Source organism: Harpia harpyja, chromosome 2 (genome assembly GCF_026419915.1).
Source record: "Harpia harpyja isolate bHarHar1 chromosome 2, bHarHar1 primary haplotype, whole genome shotgun sequence".
In the NCBI taxonomy this organism is placed as follows: Eukaryota; Metazoa; Chordata; class Aves; order Accipitriformes; family Accipitridae; genus Harpia; species Harpia harpyja.
Window position 1 is genome coordinate 81,141,846 of NC_068941.1, and position 17,915 is coordinate 81,159,760.

Sequence of the window (17,915 nt, forward strand, 5' to 3'; positions counted from 1 at the left end):
AAGCAAAAAGGGTTGACTAGCTATTCCCCAAGCGTTACTTCATAGAACAGCATTTCTGTTTACCCTAACTTACCAGCATTTTTGAATGCAACACACCATAGCATTTTGCCCCTTCTGTTGTGGTTCCTAAAATGCTAACACCTTTTAGACAAGCTGCGGGTCACTTTGCATTGCATCACACTGATGAATTAAATTCTCACCACATTATGCTCCTGCAGACCAGCAAATGTATTTGGAGCGCTTGAAAGTTAATCAATCATCAAAAATATTTTCACAGGGCTCTACAAACAATAGTCATTAAAATATCCTCAGTATTCTGTGTAAAGAAATGGCCTATAACAGAGATCTACCCTTGTAAAGCTGTGCAGAAAAAAAAATAGACATGAGTAAAGAATGTTTCTGATAAAGGAAAAAATAACTAAGTAGATGAGTATCTGGGCAGTACAGCCTTGTTATTAAAACACAGGGCTGGGAGATGGATGTCTGCATTGTATTTCCAGCCTGCCCCAGATTTCCCGTATGACTGTAGACAAATTGCTTGCAGCGTATTTTTAAAACTGGCCCACAATTTGGGGGTGACACTTTCTGAAGAATGACACTTCCTCTTGGCTCCAGAGGCACCAATGCTGCCTTTAATCTTGAAAACCTAAGGCCGAGGCTGTATTAGCTTTGCCTGTACTGCTCTGAAAGAGCAGTCTCCAGAGCAGGCTTCGCCGCAGCGTGCCCAGCCTCCTGCCCACCACAGTCCGCATGGCCGAGTCCAGGCTGCCTGCTGACAGCCTGCCCGGGCAGCTCTGCCAGGAGGGTTTAGACATACTCCTGCTCTGTCTGGCTGGACCTGTCAAAACAGATCTGTTGGTTTTACTTCATGTTTAACTAGCCCTATCCACCTGACACTGCTGAGTGCCAAGGCTCAGAGCTCCAACACAATATCTCCCCAGCTCATACACATGCAATAGCAAGGGGTCCACTGTGGCTAGTTTGTAGGGAAAGACCGGAACAGTGGTAATCCTAAACTGAGGTCATTCTGCTATAGGCTTTGATCATATAAAGTGGTTAAAAACAAAATAACCGGTCACTGGTATTATAAACTAGACATTCAAATTTAAAGATGGTTTCCAACGTTGGTCCGTGTCTCAGTTCCTTCACTGGTACAAGGGGGTCAGTCTCACTAATAAACTTGCAGGCTGCAACAAAAAGCACTAATATTTGTGAAATACCCAAATACCAAAGAGTTCTAGAGACATGCCCAGGAGAAAGTGAGTAGTGTTGTATTCAAAGCAGGGTTTAAAGATGGGCATTAAATAAGACACGGGACCCTTCCACTGAACAATAAGGAGAGAAGAGATTATTGACTAGCTGCTCACTAATTGAGCATCATCCTTTCTGGGTACTAAATGAGGCAGAGGACTAGAGGAAACAACGTGTGCAATTATAGCCTGTCTTCAAAAGCATATGCATGGAGGGGCCTGAATTAATGTTGTACAAACAATATTAGTGCTGACATTACCTGGATGTTGAATGCTAAGTTTCCAACTACTTTTCTAACATACTTTGTTAGACAGCAGTTTCTCTCTTCTAGTCTGCTGTACTCCACAGCATTATTTGGACCAAAGCAAATGGAAACAGAACGGAGATAGCAAAGGCTTCCTTCTATTCTCAAACAGCAATTCTCCTCCACTTTACACTGGTGGGAAATAAATACAATATCAAATACATGAGAATGAGGTCCTTTGCATCAACACTGGGAAGCCAAGAACTGGGGTCTCCCAGAATCACAGTTCATAATTTGGGTTGGGACTTGACTGTGCCTTTGTTTTCTGAGTTACACAGTAACAATGCAGAATCAATTTTCTCAAGGGATTTTCAAGGCCTCACTAATGTTTGGTGACACCATTCATTAAGAACCTGGGAAGCACAGCTTTGCAGTTCGCAGCTGAACACCTGATTCTTAGTCCTCACTCAGTCATAATCATCAATGATTGACTGGTTACATTACCCCCAGTGCATGCAGCCCTGCACACACATGCCAGAATATGAAAGGGCATAGTGAGAGGACCTGGTTTTGCTACAAGTAGGAAAATCCCCTTTAGACGACACTCTTACATGCTGCCATTGACCACAGTCAAGGAAAAAAATCAATGCACTGGTGTCAGATATTTATATATTTCAGCTCAAAAATATCCTCCAGGAAGAGCAGGAGAGAAAAGAAGTGAGAAGGCAACAACCTAAGAAAGGAGGAGATCATTCATAAGAGACGGGCAGTTCATATATCTGTAAGAATGAATAGACCCAGTCAAATGGTCCCTGTGATACAGCACAATAGTCTATTGTCTTGGTGCCTATAAATCAGACTCTCGAAGCCTGTGCTTTGAGGGCCAGATGTTCATTATTAAACACTGTCTTGTGGTCCCTCTTGCATTTCCTCACCAGCCCTGTTCTGCGCCCACCATGCACAGGAGACTGCTGCAGATACTACCTGGATAAAGCCACTGGTGGTGACTGGTCCTGGAAGGGCACTTTAGGAACCACCTGCCCGACAGTGGTTATTTCACCTCTGCGCTGCTTTACATTGCACTGCATTAAATTCTGATTCCCACTGATGCCCATCATGGTGCATGAAGCCTAAGCCGCGCTCACATGTGCTGCCAGGACAGAGCTCTCCTTCCCACATTTGCCTTGTGTATTGGGTTTGCGTGGCAAGGTTTTGGTAGCAGGGGGGCTACAGGGGTGGGCTTCTGTGAGAAGCTGCCAGAAGCTTCCCCTATGTCCGACAGAGCCAATGCCAGTTGGCTCCAAGATGGACCCGCCGCTGGCCAAGGCCGAGCCCATCAGCGACGGTGGTAATGTCTCTGGGAGAACAGATTTAAGAAGGGGAAAAAGTTGCTGCACAACAGAAATGGCAGCCAGAGAGAGGAGTGAGGACATGTGAGAGCAACAGCCCTGCAGACCCCCAGGTCAGTGCAGAAGGAGGGGAGGAGGTGCTCCAGGCGCCGGAGCAGAGATTCCCCTGCAGCCCGTGGGGAAGACCGTGGTGAGGCAGGCTGTCCCCCTGCAGCCCAGGGAGGTCCACAGTGGAGCAGATCTCCACCTGCAGCCCAGAAAGGAGGACCCCACGCCTGAGCAGGGGGATGCCCGAAGGAGGCTGTGACCCCGTGGGAAGCCCGCGCTGGAGCAGGCTCCTGGCAGGACCTCTGGCCCTGTGGAAAGAGGAGCCCACGCTGGAGCAGGTTTGCTGGCAGGACTTGTGACCCCACGGGAGATCCATGCTAGAGCAGTCTGTGCCTGAAGGACTGCAGCCAGGGAAGGGACCCATGCTGGAGCAGTTCGTGAAGAACGGCAGTCCGTGAGAAGGACTTATGCTGGAGAAGTTCGTGGAGAACTGTCTCCCATGGGAGGGACCCCATGCTGGAGCAGGGGAAGAGTGTGGAGTCCTCCCCCTGAGGAGGAAGGAGTGGCAGAGACAATGTGTGATGAACTGGCCCCAACCCCCATTCCCTGTCCCCCTGCGCCACTGGGGGAGAAGGTAGAGAAAATCAGGAGTAAAGTTAAGCTCAGGAAGGAGGGAGAGGTGGGGGAAAGGTGTTTTAAGATTTGGTTTTATTTCTTATTATCCTGCTCTAATTTGATTCATAAATCAAATTGGTAAATTAAACTAATTTCCCCAAGTTGAGTCTGTTTTGCCCCTGACAGTAATTGCTGAGTGATCTCCCTCTCCTTATCTTGACCTACGAGCCTTTCATTATATTTTCTCTCCCCTGTCCAGCTGAGGAGGGGGAGTGATGGAACAGCTTTGGTGGGCACCTGGCAACCTTGACAGACAAGTCTGCACAGAGAGGAGATCTAGGTTCTTGCCTCAGTTACTAGGATCTCCTCTTCCTAGATTGCAGCAAGATCATCTTGGCTTGCAGGTTTCTCTTTAATATATTGGGAACCTAAGAAAGCTGATAGGGGAATCTCCAGCTGAGAGCGCCATACTCTGATGAGTACAGGAAGGTTATGATTTTCTTTACAAAAAGGTTTATTATTTTAAAGAGCTTTCCTGCTTGAATGGTGTGCAGCATCATAAAGACATACATGGTTTGAGATGCTACCAAATGTGCAAAATGATTTAAAGCCAGCAAGACTTTTCCCCAAGTGTAGGCTCTGCTCCCCACTACCCGCCTGCAATACAGCTGCAGCATATAAGGTGGGTAAAGGTAGTTTTATCTACACCTGAGCCCAGCAGGCAGAATTTGGATCTGAACTTCCCAAAGGCCACAGTCTGCTGAAGAAAACATAGTGCTGTTTGTGAAGCTGGGCTGTCATTCATGGACAGCTTCTAAGATTTCCCTTCCCCTGTAGGGTGTTAGGTACCATGACCCTTCCCCTTTCAGGGTGCCAAGGTTAAAAATGCCCCTAAGAATCTTTCACTGAACCAGGGTAACCTGGGAGGTACAAATGGTAAATCCAAGCAGCTTTAGGCACATAGGCTATTTGTTTACCTTTGGTGTTTTACTCAGCTTGGGCAGTGAGCAGAGAAAAAATTCGTTTCTCTTGGCTCCAAGTCAGCTGCTTCCTCTGCTGGCAGAGGGAGGTGGTGTTTGCATTACAAGACACATGTAAAGTTCTGGCTAGAAGAGCCAGGGCTGGTAACCCAGGGGAGGGCAATAACTTTTTGAATAAGTATCTGTCCCAAAAACTGGCTACCTGCCCTTAGAGAGAGTGAATATTTTGCCAGTGCCCTCTATGGGAGAGATCTAGAGGGTGACAGGATGATACAAGTAAGTCCTCAAAAGGTCCTGCAGTCATACCTGTATACAGGCAGTACCTTCAACTGTTCCTAACAGATGACTTTTGCTCAAAAATCCAGTGCTGCTACTCCCCGAGCAATGTGCTGCAGTATTCCTCTAGCCTTCTGTTGGAAAGCCAGGTTAGGATGTCAGACTTGCATTATCCTGTCCCCAGAGACTGGCTTTTCCTCCTCGCCTTTGCAGCTCGTTCTCTGACATAGTTCATGTTTGCTCACTGGGTTGCTGGACTTCAGTGTTTCTTGTTCAGTGATCTGTGTCTTGCATAGAAATAACTTACTCTTTTCCTCCAACCCCTTGCTGTTTCCTCCCCCCTATTATGGGGCAGCAGGGCTGGATTCTGGTGGGATCACTTGTGTGGGAGAAATTGTGCCTGTGCTCCCAGACACCCTCGAGCACATTGCAGTCCTGCCAGGCTCTTACTCAATGGTGCTTTACAAAAAGGTGCATAGAGGAAAAAATTAAAGCCCCCAAAGAAGTGGCATAAGCTGGTGGCAGGCATATGTCTCTCCTTGCTAAGTCCCCATAAAAAATAAAAGCCAAAGTTCTCATGCAGGCAGTGCTTGGCTGAAGGTGAACATTAATTGAATGAAGTCTGGCCACGCAGAGCATCTGTGGCAGCATGTAAAAAATTGTGATTTACCAAGCAAGAGAAATAGAAAACAAATTTCATGCTGCCGATAAGGACAGACAGAAACAAAAAGCTGTCTGGGTGCAGAGATCAGAAGCTCTGAAGACGTGATATTATTAAAGGAAGATGCTGCATTTGGGAGTAACTGTCTCATCTAAGAGACTAATAATGAAGAAAGCATTGGTTATAATATATGGGAGGGAATACATCCATCCTCTTAATAGTAACAAGACAGATGATTTTCCCAAAATTCATGCCACTTTTGGCTGTAACTGAGGAGGAACTGGGGATTGCTCCAGAGCATATGGACCAAGCGTGCGCTCCGATACACATCCTTTTGTGAACATGCCACAGGCTATGATTAAGTGTCTAAAAGCATTTGCGAAGAGAAAAATGATATGTGTCTGATGTGGCTGTGTCCTACTGCTTCTGCTTTGAAAACAGATTTGCGAAGTAATACCGGTGCTGTGCCGCTTACCCGCATGGTTTCTAATGCTTCCCACTGCCTGCACGCAACACATCACTTACATTTCCATCTTTTTGGAGTCCTCATTTACTCAAAGGCAAACATGTGGGTCTGTGGGGGTTTCCTTCCTTGTGTTCAATGGCATTTTCCATGTTACAGCATAACACCTGGATTAATTTGAAAGCACCTGCAGAGAGACCTTCCAGGGATCCCACAGAGAAAGGCCTCTATACCTAGAACAAACTGAAAAGTGGCTTTCCCAAATCTGGGCCTGTTCTGGGTTCATATCCCACCTGTATGTACCTGACAGCTTTCCTGCCTAGCATAGAGTCCTGGAAGCAAGAAGGAAGTAGAGCCACCACTGCAGGGCTGAGAAAGAAAATAGAGGAAAAACGACAAATCAGCCAAATGAAACAGGAAAGGAAAAAAGTGCTTTTAGGAGCAGCACCCCAGAGCAAATATCAGTTCTGAACTAAACCCCTTACTCCTCCTGGAGCTCAAAGCAGTGCTCAGAGTTCGCCTCCATATTGTACAGCTTATGCCTACCTCTAATTCTTCTTCTGATCCTGCTCTGCATATTTCCACAGTCCGCTCTGACTGAAAAACCTCTCCAGTTCCTACGCCTGGCAGTGTATTGCTACCCCTCCCCACCAAAGTTCGTGAACTGTGCTACATACATTTCAGTCTTTTGGCATTTCCTATAGAAATCGGTCCCTTCGGCCTGTTTTTGTTGGCGCTGGCCTCTGTGTTTCTCACCTGCTGCTGAGCGGACACACATGCTGCAGGTTTAAAAGCAGCAAAGCCCTGAGAAAGGAAGGGCTGTCTGTGCCCCCAGCTGTGCTGCCGAATGCCCTGGGCTTGAGGTGGTAACACTAGAAGGAAGCGGGAGGTTGGCTGCTCAGCCTGCTGAGGTTTGCCGCAGCAAGGGGAATCCCTCGCTGCTGGCGTAACCAGCCCCACGCTCTTCCTTAGGGTTTGCCAGTCACAGGACTGGGACTGCTGATGGGTTCCAGCCCTGGTTGTCTGAGGTTTTGCAGGCGGTGGAGGGAGTGGGGGAGGAGAGGCCAGTCCTGGCTGGCCCAGGATGGGGTGAGTAATTGGGAAAGGCCCATCTGCCCCAGCAGTGCCAAGCGTGGCACCTGGGAAATGTGCCTGAGTAACTTGGTATTAAATGGGGAGGTGGATCTCCCGAGCAATGTGCCAACAAAGTGCCTTGTGGCAAAGCCTGCAGACTCTCCTTGGCCGTATAGCAGGGAAAAAAGCAGAAGTTAATGGTGTATCTGTCAGGAGCCAGGAAACACTGGTATGTTCATATTCGGGTAGCAAATGGTCAAAAAAAATCTCTGAGGAAAGCATTTGTTCCCTGCTTTCTTGTCTTTCACCCCCCCCCTCCAACTGCCTCTGCCTGCTTCCTAGGGGCTGAGAAGCTCACTGGATGCTGTTCAGGGGTATAAATGCCTCCTATCCTCAGAAAGTGACTTTTCACAACTATCTTTAGACCTGCTTCTTATTAGAGACAAAGCTAGAGCCATCTCCCAGCACCGGGCAAACAAGTCCCCTCCACTTCTTGAAGGCAGTGTGGCTCCAGGCAGCAGCAGGTCTCAACATCGCTTTTTCAGAGCTGCCACCCTGGGACTCAGCGTGTGGCTGCATGAAGTCTGTAAGTCACAGTGAGGGAGGAATGGGACCAAGATTTGGGTGATGTGATGGGTGATGTTATTTCCCTCCTGGCTCTGCCACTGACACAGTCTGTGATCTTGCTCATAGTACTTTGTTATTTAGCTTTTCCAGCTGCCTTTTTATTCAAGGGGGTTGAGGATTGTCTCTGGCTGCATCTGTATAATCAGCAGCACACTAGGACCTTGTTAGAGAGCCAGGACTCTTGCTGTGTGTTTACCCCTACAATAGTGTAGAAAAATTGGATCTCCAGGGATTGGCACATGCAAACATGAACTGTATATGTGCAAATAAATACACACACATAACCCACAGGCATGAAGATGGAAGGGAAACACCACTGAATAGCTGAGCACGGGTTTTTGGAAGTTCCCTCTCAGGCAATGAATAGCTGTTGGGAGTTCCCCATCAGGCAGCCTAGAGGTTTTCTCTCTTTGAAACTCCTTGCAGGGTGCTACAAGAGGAGCCACTTCGCTGGAATGAGGCATGCCAGAGGTATTTCACTTGGAAAATGAACATCCCCATTTTAGAAAGTCATTCACAACCAAGTGGTAAGGAACTTTTTGAGTGTCCTTGCTAATGTACTTCTGCCTTCCAGCTCTCTTAATAATGTTGGTGTCACATTGGCGGCAGACAAAAGGCAAATTCAGAACCTCAAAGCTCGGGCAAGAAATTTGGAAGCAAACCTGGGTGTTTTGTAAGGATACCTCTTTGTTGAACTGTATATAGAAACAGTATACACAATCTATACCATAACACATGTGCACTGGTTGGCTGTTAGAGCGCTAACACAAGCTATCTGTGCATGTGGCTTGAGACCATTTGAGAAGATGAGTATGCAAAGGAAGCACAGGTCCAAGGGCAGAGTCCTGGGGGCCCAGGGCCTCTGGGCAGAGCTCCAGGTGCTGGTACAGAGCAGTTACCTGGGCCAAATCAGGCCCTGCCATCTGCCACAGAGAGCTGCAGAGCTGAGCTGGAGGACAAGGGAAGAAGAGACCAGAAGTACTTTCTTCTGCAGGCTCCGGGGAGCTCACATAAGCTGCAGAAACCATTTGAAGCTCTTTTTTTTTCTGGGATGTGTGAAAAGGAGACAGAGTGTCTTTGAGGGTCACAGGAGTAACAGGAGAAAGCATTGGAACAAGCCCCTTGGAGTTACACTCCTGAGAAACAGCTCATCAAAGGAATGATATCCTCATTAAGGTCAGTGCCCCTTAGAAAAAGGGTCACAGCACCCACTTGTCTCAGAACAAACATTTCAGTGCAGCTGCAGACTCAGACTTGGGCTCTCTTGCAAAGATGTACTTTGCTGCTCTACCAAACATCCTTTTTAGGGGAAACTCAGTTTCTACAAATATAATGATCCTTTTTTTGCTGAAAGGTTAGAACAGTTCCCAAGCACAGTAAGCTCTGCCAGCAAGATCACTTGTCTGCCACCCTAGGTATGTCTGCATGAAGACTTCTGTTATTAAAAAGGAAAAGCAAAGCCCTACCAATGCTGTGATACGACCAGACATTTCTGGAGTTGATCTGTTCTGATATGGGCACAGCAGCCTTGCTCAGAGCAAGGTTACAGCTGGGTTTTGGGTTGGTGTAATTGCTGTGCAAGAGGAGGCTCTGTATGAGCCAAGGGGCGAGCGGCTGCAACATCCACGCATCAGGCACAGGAACTGCATCACTTGTGCTAAACTAGGTTGTCCCTGATTTCCAACCTGGGCCCAAATACCTCCTCTTGTGTGCTTAGTCCTCTATTAGGATAAAAGTGAGAGCTGTGCCCATATGTTTCCCTGCCATATGGGATTAGCTATACTGGTATAAAACAGCTTTATATCAGGCTAATTTCCTCCATTCTGCCTTTTAAAGTAGTTAAAGCAATAGACTTCTGTGCATAGACAAGACTTGACATTCTTTTCATGCTTGGAAGGTTTTATTCACAGCTATAAAGGCCAGACATTTTATCTTTTTTTCCCTTTGTTTAATGAAAGTCTGAGTCCCAGAGAAGAATCTCAGCAGCTTCAGAACTGTGCTGTGCATGGGGACCTGAGAAACAGAAGCATTTCATGTTATGGATCAGCTAGAAATTTTATGAGAGGAATCTTTTTTTCATTAAAAATGGTTTGTCTTGTCCCCACAGCTCCCAGTGGCTGGCAGTTGACTGTGCATGGCATTTTTTTTATTCACGAGCTAATACCAGAAACTGCCTCTGAGCAAAACCTAACTTTGGGCACAGCCTCAAGGCACATCACAACATTCTTCCACCCACTCCAGTTTTCCCAGAGTAGCCATCACTCCTGCACACAGATTTGGATCCAGCACTACAACAGACACAGATCTGGTTGGAATAAACCTAGCTGAGGGCTAGACCCTCCGCGGCTGGGAGTGAAGTTGACCAGCTGCAGCTGGTGGGATTGTGGTATTTTTCGCCACTGACAGTTGTTACGCCCATCAGTTTTGATCAATTCCCTCCCCTTCCATTTTGCTTTTTGAGAATCTGCAGTGTCCACATTGGCTGCCACTGTTTTGCACTGAAACCACGTCAGTCTGAAGGAATGAGGCAAGAAACAGTCTTTTTAATTAACTGGACTTCAACTATATTTCTTACTTTTTGTGGCGAGAAAAATGAGTTTTCCTCTGGTGACCTTTCAGAGAGCTGGGCTGCATGAAACCAGAGCAGACCAGAAGAGCAGGTCTGACTATGCTTGGAATAAAAAGCTGAGACCATGAGGGACATCTTGAATGGGAAGGACTGGAAGGAGCACTGCTGGAGCTGCCAGCCCAGGCGAGCGCGGCAGAGAAGATGTGGCCCCTCTGTGGCAGAGGGTGGAGTTGAAATCACTAAATGAGGACAAGTAGGAGCAGCCAGCAGTGGAAAGGGAAAGCCAGAGGGAGCAGCAAGACGAAAACATCCGGCAGACTTGGCTAGGGAAGGAGCAGCCCCTGAGTGAGTGGCTCTGGGAAAGGCCAGCGGGACTGGTAGGGCATCTCTGTCCTGCAGCCTACCCTGGGATGGGTGGTAAAGCCTGGAAAGTCTCAGTCCTCTTGAGTCAACAAAGTCAATTCACTGCTCGTCCTCCCCAGCATTGGAGCCGCTCGCAAAGAGGGGCTAGCTGTAGTAGCTATTTCTCCTTCTCTCTCCTGCCCTCCCTTTGCCACCCCCACTCCAATAAAACAGTGTTTTGGCAGGCCCGTTTGTTCAGTTGTGAAGAGGGAAGATGAGCTGGCTCCTTCCCTGTCCCACTCACCTTCCCTGCAGGGATGCAGCCAGGTCTGCGTGGGGTTGAGCGTGGAGCCCTACAGGAGGGGGCCAGCCCAGCCACAGCCCAGGGAAAGGTCACATTTCCACACTGAGGACATCTGTGAAGCTGCAACGCCTATTTCCAAATCTTTGTCCATGTGAAGGCAGCCTGGGAGCTGGAGTGGGGAATGTGCAGGCTGAAGGCAGCCCAGGTATTTTGGATCTGTTTTGTCATTTCCAAAGGGACCTTCCCTGTTGATTACCTCCTAGTTCAGTGAGAGATTACACAGTGAACCAAGGATGCTGTGACCTGTTGAATGTATTTGCAATCTTGTGCCCTTTGAATCATGATATTTGTTTTCTAAAACAAAGTAGCATTTAGTGACAAATACAGAAGATCAGCTATTTCAGACACTGTTAAAACTTGCTCTGTGTTTATGTGTGAAGTCAATGGAGCTGTTTATACTTGGGCCAGATTTGAATTGACCTACCAAGTCTAAATTGGCCAGTGTAACTAGAAATCTTGACAGCTCCTTAAGGAAATTTAACCACACAATGGTACTATGAAATCACAGAAGTCCATTCAAACGGGATGACCACTGAAAAGCAGCAACTAGAACAATACAGCACTAAGAAAATGTGCTGTCACAGTCTCCCATAGAGCTAGCTAGAAAAAACTTATAAAAGCCTGCTAACGTATTGGATGAAAGGAGACACAGAAGAAAGTTCAGACTACAGTGGACATGCTAAATATAGAGGGAAGAAAAGATGAGATGTTCCTAGACCAAGCTAGGCAGCTAAGCAACTAACCTACAAAGTGTCAAGCACAATTGCCCCCAAATTCCTCCAAGAACTGAAATGAACTGTTAGCATTGATACAAATCCTGAGTCACTGAGCAAAATCTCTGATAAAAAGAAGAGGTAGAAAGAGAAAATAGCCACTAGAAAATCTTCTGTATTAGTACATCAAAACCATACTATATAATGAATCAGGGAAGGAGAAAAATCCATAACATGCAAGGAAAGAAATAATAGAGAGGAACTCTAAAATGACTTATATAAAAGCCCAGGTGAACAAATTTTCAAGTCATATAACCATGCTCCAGAAAAGACAGGGAAAGAACTATAAAAGCCCTTTTAGAAAACCAGATCAATCCATTACCTCAGGAGATTACTTAAAACAGTCTGCTTGTTTTGTTGTGGAAAGAGAAAAAAGGTTGTGAGAGATAATTGCAAATTTTCTTTATTTCTTCAGACTCTGAGGTATCTTCTTTGAACGGCAGGTTTTAGCACATTTTTTAGCGTACGCTTCCCTTCCGGAGCTCCTCTTCCTCAAAGCACTGCCTGCAGTTCACTGTTTCTCAGCATGCCATGGCACATGTAGGTTGTGTGTGAATCCACAGCTTGCCTGTTCACCCTAAGAAGTGGGGAGAGCAGGACACAAGAGGAAGGCTGACTTACCATCTTTCAAGGCTAAAATTTGGCAGTCTCAGCTAGAGCACTGACAGAATCTCCTGTTCTGACTAAATGTGACACTGGCTGGAAATTTTGTTTGAAAAGATGCTGCTATAAGCAGGTTTAAGTTATTACTTGCCATGCTATTGCACAGCCCTGCAGGAAGTCTTTGCAGGCAAACGGAGCTCATTTAAGGTGGTGTGTGCATGTGCGTTGCACTACAGAGCGAGATGAAAATCCTTGCCCCAACTTGCAGCAAGTAAAGCATTACATTCCTTGAAACCAACAAAAGTTCTGCTACATCCAAACAGATATTTAAAATGTGGCGTTTTACTCAAAAGAACAGACCCAGCGAAGGTGAATTTTCAAAAGCAACATACAAAGCTCTGTATTTTCTTATATATGTGATGACAACTTTGCCTTTATTTAACATTTTATGAAAAAGCCAAATTCCAGATGTACGAACACTGGCCAAACCGCAAAAGCATAAGGGAGGTCAAAGACACATCATTAACTACATCAAATATTCCAGGCACTAGCCCCTGAATTTAATATTTCACAAATAGTTAGCAATCTATTTTACAAAGGTTCATAAAACACCTTCCCTTCTGTCCTGCTGCCAGTAGTGAATTTGTTAGCAAATTGTGTCCATTAACTCTGGTTAATGTAAATAAGGACATATATATGCCTGAAGCCAGAAAAATAATAGGATCAGAGTTATAGCTACTGCCAGCTGGTGTAGCTCTGATGGCTTTGCTTCAGCTGTGCAGTTGACATTCAGCTCACAGAATAAGACACCCACATTTAGGCATCTACAGGTGTGCATCGAAGTTTCCATTTCAGTCCATGGAGATGTAATCAATGCTGATGGATAGCTAAACGGTGCTTTGAACTCCACTCACCATATGGAGTAGAGCTCCACTAATGTACCCCTGGGTGCCTAAATCAAGTTATCTTACTTTACAGACGAATCTTCCCCCAGCCGAGGGTCTGATCTGTAGTGTGAGGAATATAAAAACAATCCTGCTGGGACAGATCTGTGCCCACTGCCCTCTCACTGGCATGGCCAGTGCCTCACCTTCAAAAGAAATGGGCATAACTCTGAAACGTACGGGAAGGTGTTGTCCCTTTCTCTGGAGCATGAGCTTCCATCTCCCATCCTGTTCTCTTTTTCCAGACATTCATATCAATTACTTAAACAACCTCTCCTGCCAGGTGTCACAATCTTCTGGCTCTGGAATTATTTTTTCCTCTTCTTTGCAGAGTTAATTGAATGCTGAGTGCCTGGGAAGATGCTTTTTCTAACAATGACTCCATAAGCAAGGTAAATCAGATCTTTAGTTGGAGCCAGTAAAGTATTAAACAAAAACTCCCAGTCGATTTGCCTTGTTACTTAAGACATGTTCAGTGATTACAATCATCTGCTGGGCTTATCAGTACCAAAGTGCTGTCAGAGTGACTTTCTACCAGAAGAGAGATCTTTTCTTCTTTCAAGGAGTTGCAGCAGTTGCTGAAGGCTTATACTGCTCTGAGTTTCACTTTTCTCACTTTGCTTATTTATCTTCTTGCCCTCAAGTGGTCTGATGCTCATTGAAGGTACCTGTTAGATTCAACCCTTTCTCTTATAGGTTATTCCACTTGTATAAGATATTTGAAGATGGGCCTTTTTCTCTAAATGAGTGGGGGTTTGTGCCACTGCTTTTTTTTTCTTGTGATGGCACAATGACAGCTTTGCTCCTAAGTGCCTGGTCTGTTCAGACTCCCTGCATGTGCAGTGGCAGTAGTGAGCAGGATTACTGCTACTTCTTATCATCATCATCAAAGCTGCTTTTCTAACTGTGATGAACCTGAACTTGAATAAGCAATGGAGGGGACAGGCAAGCAAAGATAGTTACTGGTGAGATACCTGCTCTTTCAATTAAAGTCACCATTCCTTCAAACTTCTGGGTCAGCAAGAGCAAAGAAGGGGAAGAACCTGTGTAAAGCAGCTCTGACTATTTTTAATCTCAGAGCACAGAATAGTTCTCCAGCAAAATATGTGGGGACAGACTTTGGAAAAAAAAAAAGACATAAGATCCACAAATATTTCCATTTCTACCCTTATGACTGTAAACAGAAATCAGGTACAGATATCCAAATACTTACTGTATCCTCAGCTACAGTTGTTGCACAAACACGTCATCTAGGGAAGTATCCAGATAATTGCTCAGATTGCACAATTTCTGGAGAAAAAGATTCATAAAAGCTCCTCATGTGAAATATCTGTCAGACTGGTGGCATTATTAAGATGAAATGATTTGCATTTTAACTAAGATTTGTGAAAATGCACAAGCTGAATCTGAGACCAAAATATTTTGATTTGAGCAGAAAACAACCCCAATATTAGGTTGCAGAAGCTGGTTTTGGAATACATTTAATTGAAGGGGAAGAAAATGGAAGGAACTAGTAAACTAGTAGCACTAGTAAACAAGGAAGTCCCTGAATAAATCTTTTGAGGCATGGGGCTTTAGGCTGACAAATGTTTGACTGAAAACATAATATCTCATTTCCACTAAAGTATTCTGCATTTAAGACTTTTGGCTCATCCAAGGTCCACTGAAGCCAGCAAAAACACTTCCACCTTTTTCCATGTGTTTTAGGTCAGGAACTTTCTGAGGAAGGTAACAAATCTAGCACATCGAAAGCAACAGACACATTTCTGGCATTGCAGAAAATCTAGCTGGGAAGGGAAAACAGGCAGGAGAGTTGACAATTTTTGTGATTTTTTAGCAACAATAGCTGACTGTGTATTCGTTCTTTTTCATACTTAGTAATATTGGCCCCTTGTTCCCTTCCCATGCTACTGTTTGTAGTACTCATTTGTTGTCTCTTGTCTCACTTTCTGACTGTGAGCTCCTTTGGAGCAAGGACTGTCTTTCTGTTCTGTTTTTGTACAGCCCCTGATGCATGTGGCCTAAGGGTTCTCGGCCAAAATGCTACTGCAATGTAAATAACCAATCAATAAATAACGACAATATCCCTTGTAAACTCTGTAAGCAAAAGTGCCAGACTTTGCACAGATTTTGGCTGGTCGAACAGTCCCTGTAGTCCTCTTCTCTGCCCTTCTGGGCTGCACAGTGCCAGAGGACTCCACGACATTGTCCCAGCCCTTGCTAAAATGCTGGCGGGAAGAGCTGAGCCTGCCTGTCTCCTCTTAATGATGACGGCATAGCCAAAGGCACTCAGCAGGTTTCAAAAGATACTCAGTCCCTTGCAGGATTTGGCCCTGGTACATCACAACTGTATCATGATCAAGAAGGATAACTCTGTTACCAAGTCATGGATACTGAATTGTCCCTGTAGTAAGAAAAATAAGAAATTATAAATACCATGCCATGAAGCAGTTCATTTTGAGAGGGCTTATTCTGATAGCTTGCAGTTCTCCTGACTGCTTTGCACAGATTTTGTGGACAGTGAAAGCAACTGTCCTTCTGGCATGCTCTGGAGCTAATTCATCAAAAAGCAGCAAGTTTTCCATCACTGGCTCCCTGTTCTCTTTCTGTAGGCATGCTGCCATTCTAGTTAGGTATCCTGGCATCTTGTCCTGGAGCATCCAGCAAACCTCTTCCCAAGAGCTGTCCATATGCTCCTCGCTCCTTGCTCTCAAACATACTGTTGCCTGGACAACATGTTACAGCTCTCTGCACAGGCATCAACATCCATACATATAGACAAACGAGACTGTGCCACAGAGATCACCTTCCATGGCTGTAACAGCAAAGGCCCCAAACTACTAATTAAAAATAGATTAGAACAGAAAGGAGCCAGCAGGCTTCAAGCTTCATCAGAAATGTATGAAGCAAAGACTTTGGATGACATCAGGAAGCGCTGACTAAGTGATCCAGTCCCCAGGACTCTCACTAATATGACAACCACAGTCTAGAGACGAGACTGACTGTTAGGAGTAATTAAGCTGACTCGCTGTAAAATGGCCATGAGATTAAAAATTCACTGTCAGGTTCATAATTGAAGCCCAGCAGGTCTTTGTGGACGGGATGCCCTTGCAAAGGGATGAAATTGAGGGCTGCGTTGAAGGCAAAATCCCACCCAAGAGCGACAGAAAATCCCCTTAGAAACAGTGAACGGAGGGTGAATAAATACTCCTTGAGCTCAGTGGGCGATGCTGGGTCTCCATAGCAGAGGTGAGGACCAGACTTGCCCAGCCCATCGGTGGCACTGGCCCTCCTGCGATGAGGATTTGGACCCTGCGCTGGCAGCTGGCCCGGTGACACTGTCAGCGGAGTGCCACCAGGTGGCAGTGCGTCAAAGCAGTATGCAGGGCGCAGCGGCAGTTGTTTATTTTTATTTAACTATCCTGAGCAATAATTGATGAGATTGTATCAGGAGAAGTGGAGGGCCACCCAGCCATTGAAAGGCTCCTGGTAAAAACATGCTTATCCCTAAGCCCCAGACTTAGGGCCACTGTGCACCACTGGAAGCACTTCCCAGTCCAGATTTTCTACAGTCCCAATTAAATTTCCAAATGCAGTAGCGACTGCAGATGTTTACATCCTAGACTGGGTTTTGATTTTCTCTTTATTTAAAGAATAAAAAGCAATGAGTCAGGTTCATTTTTTATTCTAGCTCATCTCACTTTCAGATCCTCAACACAAGACAGCAGCAGGGCATTTATTTGAAAACAGGTATTTCCCTTTTCACTGTTAACTGTGGAAATCATTTGTGGTTGTGCAATCCCTTTAAATCTAAGGTGACATTGTCCTTTTAGAGGTAAGTAGCGGTGCTGAAACACTGAAAATGGTTTCCCTTATCAAAGGTGGCAATGAGGAGAGGGAAGCCATGTGCAGTGATTGCAGGCTGACAGCGTTAAGTGGGTAAAGTGCAAAGTGTGTCAAAAGAGTAGGTAGTTTAAAATGGATATTGATGCATAAACTACAAGGTGTCCTTGAACTTCAGAGCTATAGGAGGCAGTAGAAAGAGCAAAACCCTGCTCAGAAAATGCCTGGATTTAATTTTGTTTGTATTGGTATTGTACTTAACACTGGGAGCTGCAGAGACTCTGTGATACACTCTCTGGGGTGGGCAGGGAATGGGAACCCTCATGGCTAGAGAAGAGGGATGCTCACAGGACAAAGTGCTGCACTTGCTTTTGCTCCATGTATAGCATATTTCTTTCATAACTACAGGTAAGGTACTCAGAGCTCCAGCCACACACAAGAAATTTAGGCATCTCAGTGACTTTGTGGATTTAGACTCTGAGGTCTTTGTGTTTTGGTTTTCTAACTGCAAAAAGAGAAAAACAACACACCTTGCCCACTGGAAGCAGGAAAATGTTGACGGATAACACAGGGATGGGGGCCTTACAGATACCTGCAAAGGACAGTCCACAGAGTAGGTTTATCACCAGCACGTTGATTTGTCTGTCACCAGTCAGATAAGTAAAAGTGTTCTCACTCCGACAAAATCCACCTTGTGCAGAGGGTGAGTGCTAACAGGCAGACAGCTCTTTAGTTTTCTTGGATGGCACCAAAATCTCATGTTTTCCTTACTGAAAAGACCAAATTTCACTCTCTAAAAGCTGCTTGTCACCTACTGCCAGGCTTGTCCACCACAGCACTCTCAGCAATGAAAATGACAAATACCCTGACACAGAGATGGAAACGCAAC